Consider the following 6,567-nt stretch of genomic DNA (forward strand, 5'->3'; position numbering starts at 1 on the left):
TTGCCTCCTGTCTCTGAGTTTCGGGAGCAGTGCAGAGGGAAGGCACTTGCCTTGCACGAACCTCTAGTGGCCGTGACCTCGGTCAGAATCCCAGCACCGCAAGAGTGTTCCCTGAGCACCACCCGGGTCACTCCTGGGTACAGAACCAGTACTCGTCCCCGAGCTCTAGGGAGTGGCCCACAAAACCAACAAAAATGAAAGTACGGAACCAGTGCCTGAGCCCGCGGGTTATTGTCTGGTTCACACGTGGCACTTGCGGTGCCAGCTGCTTCTCCAGAGAAGTTTTGGATCTTCTCTCATCCCTGGCCTTTGCCTCCCCCTCCCCCATCTCCCCCCTACACCCCCCCCCACATACACACATTAAGAAATGTTGCTACAAACTGTGTTTAGTGTTACACGAACAAACAACAGGGTCTGCTCCCCGGCGGCAGCGCCCAGCGCCCACGGCTGACACGGCAGTGATGGGACCTCCAGGTTTCCGCAGAGAACAGGTAGCGGGGGCCGGACTCCGCCCACTGACGTCAGCACGGTGCCGCCCGCCTGGACCCTTCTCCCCCACAGCCCCCCGCCCTTGGCTGCTTCTGTCTGCGCCGCCCACAGGCCTTCTGCCAACCTTGCGCCCCAGCCTGGGCGGGAGACAGTGTCTGCTGATGACAGGCCCCCGTTTCTCAGTTTGCTGCTCCTGAGCAAAACTGTCCTTCACCTGTGTCTCTCAGTCACTGGCCTTCCAGTGACGAGCCGCCACTCACTGGATTCCGGGACAGAAATATGATTAAAGTGCGTAGTAAATAGTAGCACATTTTAGATGCCTAAAAAAATAATTATTTTTTGGGGGGAGTGGGGTCTGGGACACACCTGGGGGGTGTGCGGGTCTCCCTCCTGGCTCTGTGCTGAGGGGTCACTCTTTGTAGGGCTGAGTGAAGTGCCGGGGATGGAATTGGGGTTAACTATCTAGGAGGCAAATGCCTTGCCCATTGTACTATTTTGCCGGTTGAAATTCTTATCATAATTTTGTTATATATTTGGCAAGAGTTATCTTCCTCCAGACTGGAGCGATAGCACAGCGGGTAGGGTGTTTGACTTGCTCACAGCCGACCTGGGTTCGATTCCTCCATTCCTCTCAGAGAGCCTGCCAAGCTACTGGGAGTATCCCCCCCGCACGGCAGAGCCTGGCAAGCTCCCCGTGGCGTATTCGATATGCTAAAAACAGTAACAACAAGTCTCACACTGGAGACGTTACTGGTGCCCGCTCGAGCAAACCGATGAACAACGGGAAGACAGTGCTATGACAGCGCTATCTTCATCCATTCTCATAGTCCTATGATGATGGCACCTCCACAGGTGAGGAAACAGCCGTAAGGAAGTTACTGAACGTGCTGGGATCACATGGTCAAAGGGAAAAATAAGAGAATCATGATCTCAGAATATTTTTAGCTGTGTTTTAAGTTCTGGATATCTAGAACACTTGGTACATACACATAATGGCTTCAGTGTTTTGGGGGGAAGGAGAGATGTGAGTTAGAACAAAGGAGTCACTGTGAATAGATTTGAATTTCTAGAAAAGGGTTAATATTCAAAGCCAGGCTTTGTCAATTGAAAGCATTTTTAAAACTTCCTTTAGGGGGCTGGAGCGATAGCACAGCGGGTAGGGTGTTTGCCTTGCACGTGGCCGACCTGAGTTTGATTCCCAGCATCCCATATGGTCCCCTGAGCACCGCCAGGAGTAATTCCTGAGTGCAGAGCCAGGAGTAACCCCTGTGCATCGCCGGTGTGACCCAAAGAGAAAAAAACAAACTTCCTTTAGCATGCATTATCTGATAAAACAACAAGGCTAGTGGTATGCCGCCTCTCCTCACTGGGAAACCTGGCCACAGGGAGAAGAGGAAGCTGCCTGCTCCGGCTCAGCCTTTGTGGGAGAGGGAGAGGCGACGAATATCTAGAATCCGGAACCCGACTTGCCACCTCCACCGCCATGTTGCTCTGTCCAGTTTTCAATGTTGCATTGCTTGTTTCACTAGGTCGTGAGAAAAATCAGCCTGCGACAGACGATTCATGGCTGCCCTTTGCGTCTGGGAAAAATGCTCAATTCCATACCATGGCTTCCAAGACTTGGGTCTGGGTCAAGATTTTCACTCAGCAAAGCCAACTACAGTAGCGGTTTGGTGACAAAGATGCGTTTCCTCCTCATACGGCAGAGGCAGGTGAAGGACAGTCCGGGACGTGCAGAGCAGCTTCTCCTGCGATGTCACTCCAGGGTGTGGATAATTTCCATCAATGGTCAGTCAAGTCCCCTAAAAAAATGTTTTCTCCCATGCTTTCAAGTGTACAGAGCGGGTCTGGAGCAATAGCACAGTGGGTAGGGCGTTTGCCTTGCATGCGGCCGACCCGGGTTCAATTCCCAGCATCCCATATGGTCCCCTGAACACCGCCAGGGGTGGTTCCTGAGTGCAGAGCCAGGAGTAACCCCTGTGCACCGCCAGGGGTGACCCAAAAAGCAAAAAAAAAAAAAAAAAATCAAGTGTACAGAGCATGGAACTGGGAGTATTACCTGGAGTCAGGTGAGCCCAGGTGAGCTCTTCACAGGACAGCGCAAACACCTGATTTCAGAGCTTTTAACCTTGATCCCAAGCCCCGTCCTCTGTCCCTGTACACCCAGACACCACTCCACCCCGAGCTTGGGTGAAAACCCTCGTTTTGGCCCCATTTGCTTCAGATTTTACATCCATGCACAGTCTCCATGCATGTGCAGTTAAACTTGCTACTGTGTGTCACTAAGCTGATGAGGTTTATTCTATGGCTTGATTGGTCTCCATGGAGACGAGAGGGGCCATCGGGGGCTCTCCTGTGCCCTGCCCAGCCTCTCCAGCTCCAGTGTGGCTGCTGAGGGAGTCACACAAGACTCCGGCTCTTCCTTGTGCCGCCGTCCATCCTTGAGATTAGGCGCATGTGTCACTGTGGTCTCGTGACCCCTGGTCCTCCGATAGGACCTGCCTCTTGTGCTGGAGGGGAATGGCAAGGGACAGTCAGTTTTTCCAACAGAGCGGGTGCACTTTTGCCAAGAAAACAAGGGACTTCCCAGAAGGCCCACGCAGGAGGTGTCGAGACCCATGTCCCGGGCTAGGAAGGGCCACGCGGTTCCCTGAGCTGCAGGGAGATGAGAGGGTGACGATTCAACCCGACACACTTCTCCTCTGGCACAGGGGAGGCGGGGAGGGGGGACAGGGAGTGGGAAGCGGGGATCCGTGCTTGCCCCTCGGGCCGCTTCTCCAGCTGAAGGCAAACTGTGGCTTCCTGCTCACGGCCCCGCCCGAACACAGGCCTTCTTGCTTTCCTCGCTGTGGGTCTCCCGGCTACTCCTAGCGGTGCTCAGGGCTCACTTCTGACTCTGCACAGGGGTTGCTCCTGGTGGTGCCCAGGGACCCTAGATGGTGCCAGGGATCGAACCCAGGTCTGCCACATGCAAGGCAAGTGCTGTACTATCTCTCTGGCCCGCTCTTTCCTTCCTCCTTCCTTCCTTCCTTCCTTCCTTCCTTCCTTCCTTCCTTCCTTCCTTCCTTCCTTCCTTCCTTCCTTCCTTCCTTCCTTCCTTCCTTCCTTCTTTCTTTCTTTCTTTCTTTCTTTCTTTCTTTCTTTCTTTCTTTCTTTCTTTCTTTCTTTCTTTCTTTCTTTCTTTCTTTCTTTCTCTCTTTCTCCTTCCTTTCTCTTTCTCCTTTTCTTTCTTTCTTTCTTTCTTTCTTTCTTTCTTTCTTTCTTTCTTTCTTTCTTTCTTTCTTTTTCTCTCTCTCTCTCTCTTCTCTTTCTTTCTTTCTCTTTCTTTCTTTCTTTCTTTCTTTCTTTCTTTCTCCTTCCTTTCTCTTTCTCCTTTTCTTTCCTTCCTTCCTTCTTTCTTTCTTTCTTTCTTTCTTTCTTTCTTTCTTTCTTTCTTTCTTTCTTTCTTTCTTTCTTTCTTTCTTTCTTTCTTTCTGCTTTTCTTTCTGCTTTTCTTTCTTTCTTTCTTTCTTTCTTTCTTTCTTTCTTTCTTTCTTTCTTTCTTTCTTTCTTTCTTTCTGCTTTTCTTTCTTTCTTTCTCTTCTTTCTTCCTTCTTTCTTTCTTTCCTTTCCTTCTTACTTTTTTTTTTTTTTTGGTTTTTGGGCTTCACAGGTGGTGCCCAGGAATCACTTTTGGTTCAGTGCTCAGGGGTCACTCCCAGTGGTGCTTGGAGTTTAAACCAGGCTTCCTGCTTGAAAAACATGTGTATCAGCCCTTGAGCATTTTCTGACCCACAGGAGCCTTTTTGATCCTTGATTTCACCTGACCCTTCTCACTTCTGAGAAGCTCTTTGCCAGCTTTCACCTTCTCAGTCCTTAGCTCTTATTATTTTTTTAATTGAATCACCGTGAGACAGTTACAGACTTACAAACTTTCATGATTACATTTCAGTCATACAATGATCGAGCACCCATCCCTCCACCAGTGCCCATTCTCCATCACCAATGTTCCCTATTTCCCTGCCCACCCGCCCCCCCCACCCCGTCCCCTGTCCCAATCCCCACCTCTGTGGCAGGCACATTCCCTCTTACTCTCTCTCTCCTTTTGGGTGTTATGCTCTCTCTCTCTCTTTATTTATTTATTTATTTTTGGCTTTTTGGGTCACACCCGGCGATGCTCAGGGGTTACTCCTGTCTCTGTACTCAGGAGTTACTCCCCGCTGTACTATTGCTCCAGCCCCTGCTCTCTCCTTTTGGGTGTTATGGTTTGCAGTACAGGTACCAAGTGGCCACCATGTTTGGTCCATAGTTTACTTTCAGCACGCATCTCTGATCCCGAGCGAGCCTCCAAGCATCATTGACTTAGTGGTCCCTTCTCTATCTCTGTTGCCTTTCCCCTAGCATGACCTCAGCTCCTTTTAGTCCTTACATCATCCTTAGGTCTCTTTAAAAGCCTTTCCCAATACCCTCCCCTATAACTAAACCTATCACTCCTTCACAGCAACTTGTCCATTGCTTAAGTAGCACTTCTGATACGGAGCTCCCCTTCGCTCATTTAATTATGGTTCACCTCCATCCCATACAAAGAGTCATAAGACCCAGGCCTTGTTCCATCTTGTTTACAACATTTTCCTGATATTTAGCACCAGGCCAGTGGGTAATTGAGTTCAACGAATAGGAAAACGAGAACAGCTGGAATCCTTAGCCACTCTGACGCTAGCATCCCTCTCATGCCATCCAATAAACACATCCTATAGGGAAACCTGTGCAGCTTTCTCAGAGGGAAGGGGAAGGTGGGCGGGTAAACCAAGTGAAAGGGGCCATTATAGGGTGAAGATCAGGGGTGGATTCTTCATGGTAAACTTAATGTCGGAGATACAGACGCTGAAACCTAGACTTCTAATGCAATGTTACTGCAATTAAAATTTATACTGAAAAATAAGGAGGATTGGAGCGATAGCACAGCGGGTACGGCATCTGGCTTGCAGGCAGTCGACTTGGGTTTGATTCCTCCGTCCCTCTCAGGGAACCTGGCAAGCTACCGAGAGTATCCTGCGCACACAGTAGAGCCTGGCAAGCTACCTGTGGTGTATTCGATATGCCAAAGACAGTACCAACAAGTCTCACAATGGAGATATTACTGGTGCCCACTCGAGCAAATTGATGAACAATGGCATAACACTGCTACAGTGCTATTGGAAAATAAACCCACCATCATCATTTTGATGTTGGTGGGCCCCACGGGTGACTTATGTGAAGCGGGGAGGAGAAAGATGGTCACTTTCTCCCCAACCGCCTCTGCCACCTGGGACCCAGGTTACTGGGTTCTTGTCTTGCTCGAGGAAAAGAATTTCAGGAGCAGACAAGCATTGAAGTAAACAGATTTTATTTAGAGGTTTTTTTGAGGGAAGGAGGAAGGGATAAGTGGGAGTGAGGAGTAAGAGTAGCGCGCTCAAGAGAGAACGCGGGTGGAGAGAGGGTGGAGCTCTCTCTGAGAGAGCTCTACACACATCCTAGCACTAGACACAAGAGCATGAGAGTACACATCTCAAGAGGGGAGATGCGGGCGACACATGTGCTCGGCCACGTAGACACAAGCAGCACATGGGCCCGGGCAGCATCTGCGCGCCCTTCCCTTGTTCAAGGTGTCTTTTACAGGGTTTCTCCAACCTGCCCCCACGTGGGGCTTCTTTCCAGGTAAAAGTTCGTTGCTAAGGAGGTTACCAGGGAGGTTGGGAGTGGTGATGGCCTTCTTCGGGGAACTTCCCAAGGAAGATTCTCCTTCCTAGAGACTCTGTTAAATCTCAATTTTCATCGCCCAGGGTCTTTCCCTATCTATCTGACTACATCAATTTCACATTAGCACTGAGCACTGTCGTGTGCATATGTGTGCTAGCCTTTCCATCCTCTGCTTTGGGGCCACACCTGGAGGAGCCCAGGGCTCACTCCCACAGTGCTCAGGACCGCACAGTGGCAGCCCTGGGCTCCTACAGGCAGAGTTTACCACCCAGTGATCAGCTCTGCAGATGGGGCTCTCCAGCCTCCCCTGAAACGCACAGGGACGTGCTTCGCTTTGAAACTACTGAGGCCCTTTCAGTT

The sequence above is a fragment of the Sorex araneus genome, chromosome 5 (assembly GCF_027595985.1).
Source record: "Sorex araneus isolate mSorAra2 chromosome 5, mSorAra2.pri, whole genome shotgun sequence".
Classification (NCBI taxonomy): domain Eukaryota; kingdom Metazoa; phylum Chordata; class Mammalia; order Eulipotyphla; family Soricidae; genus Sorex; species Sorex araneus.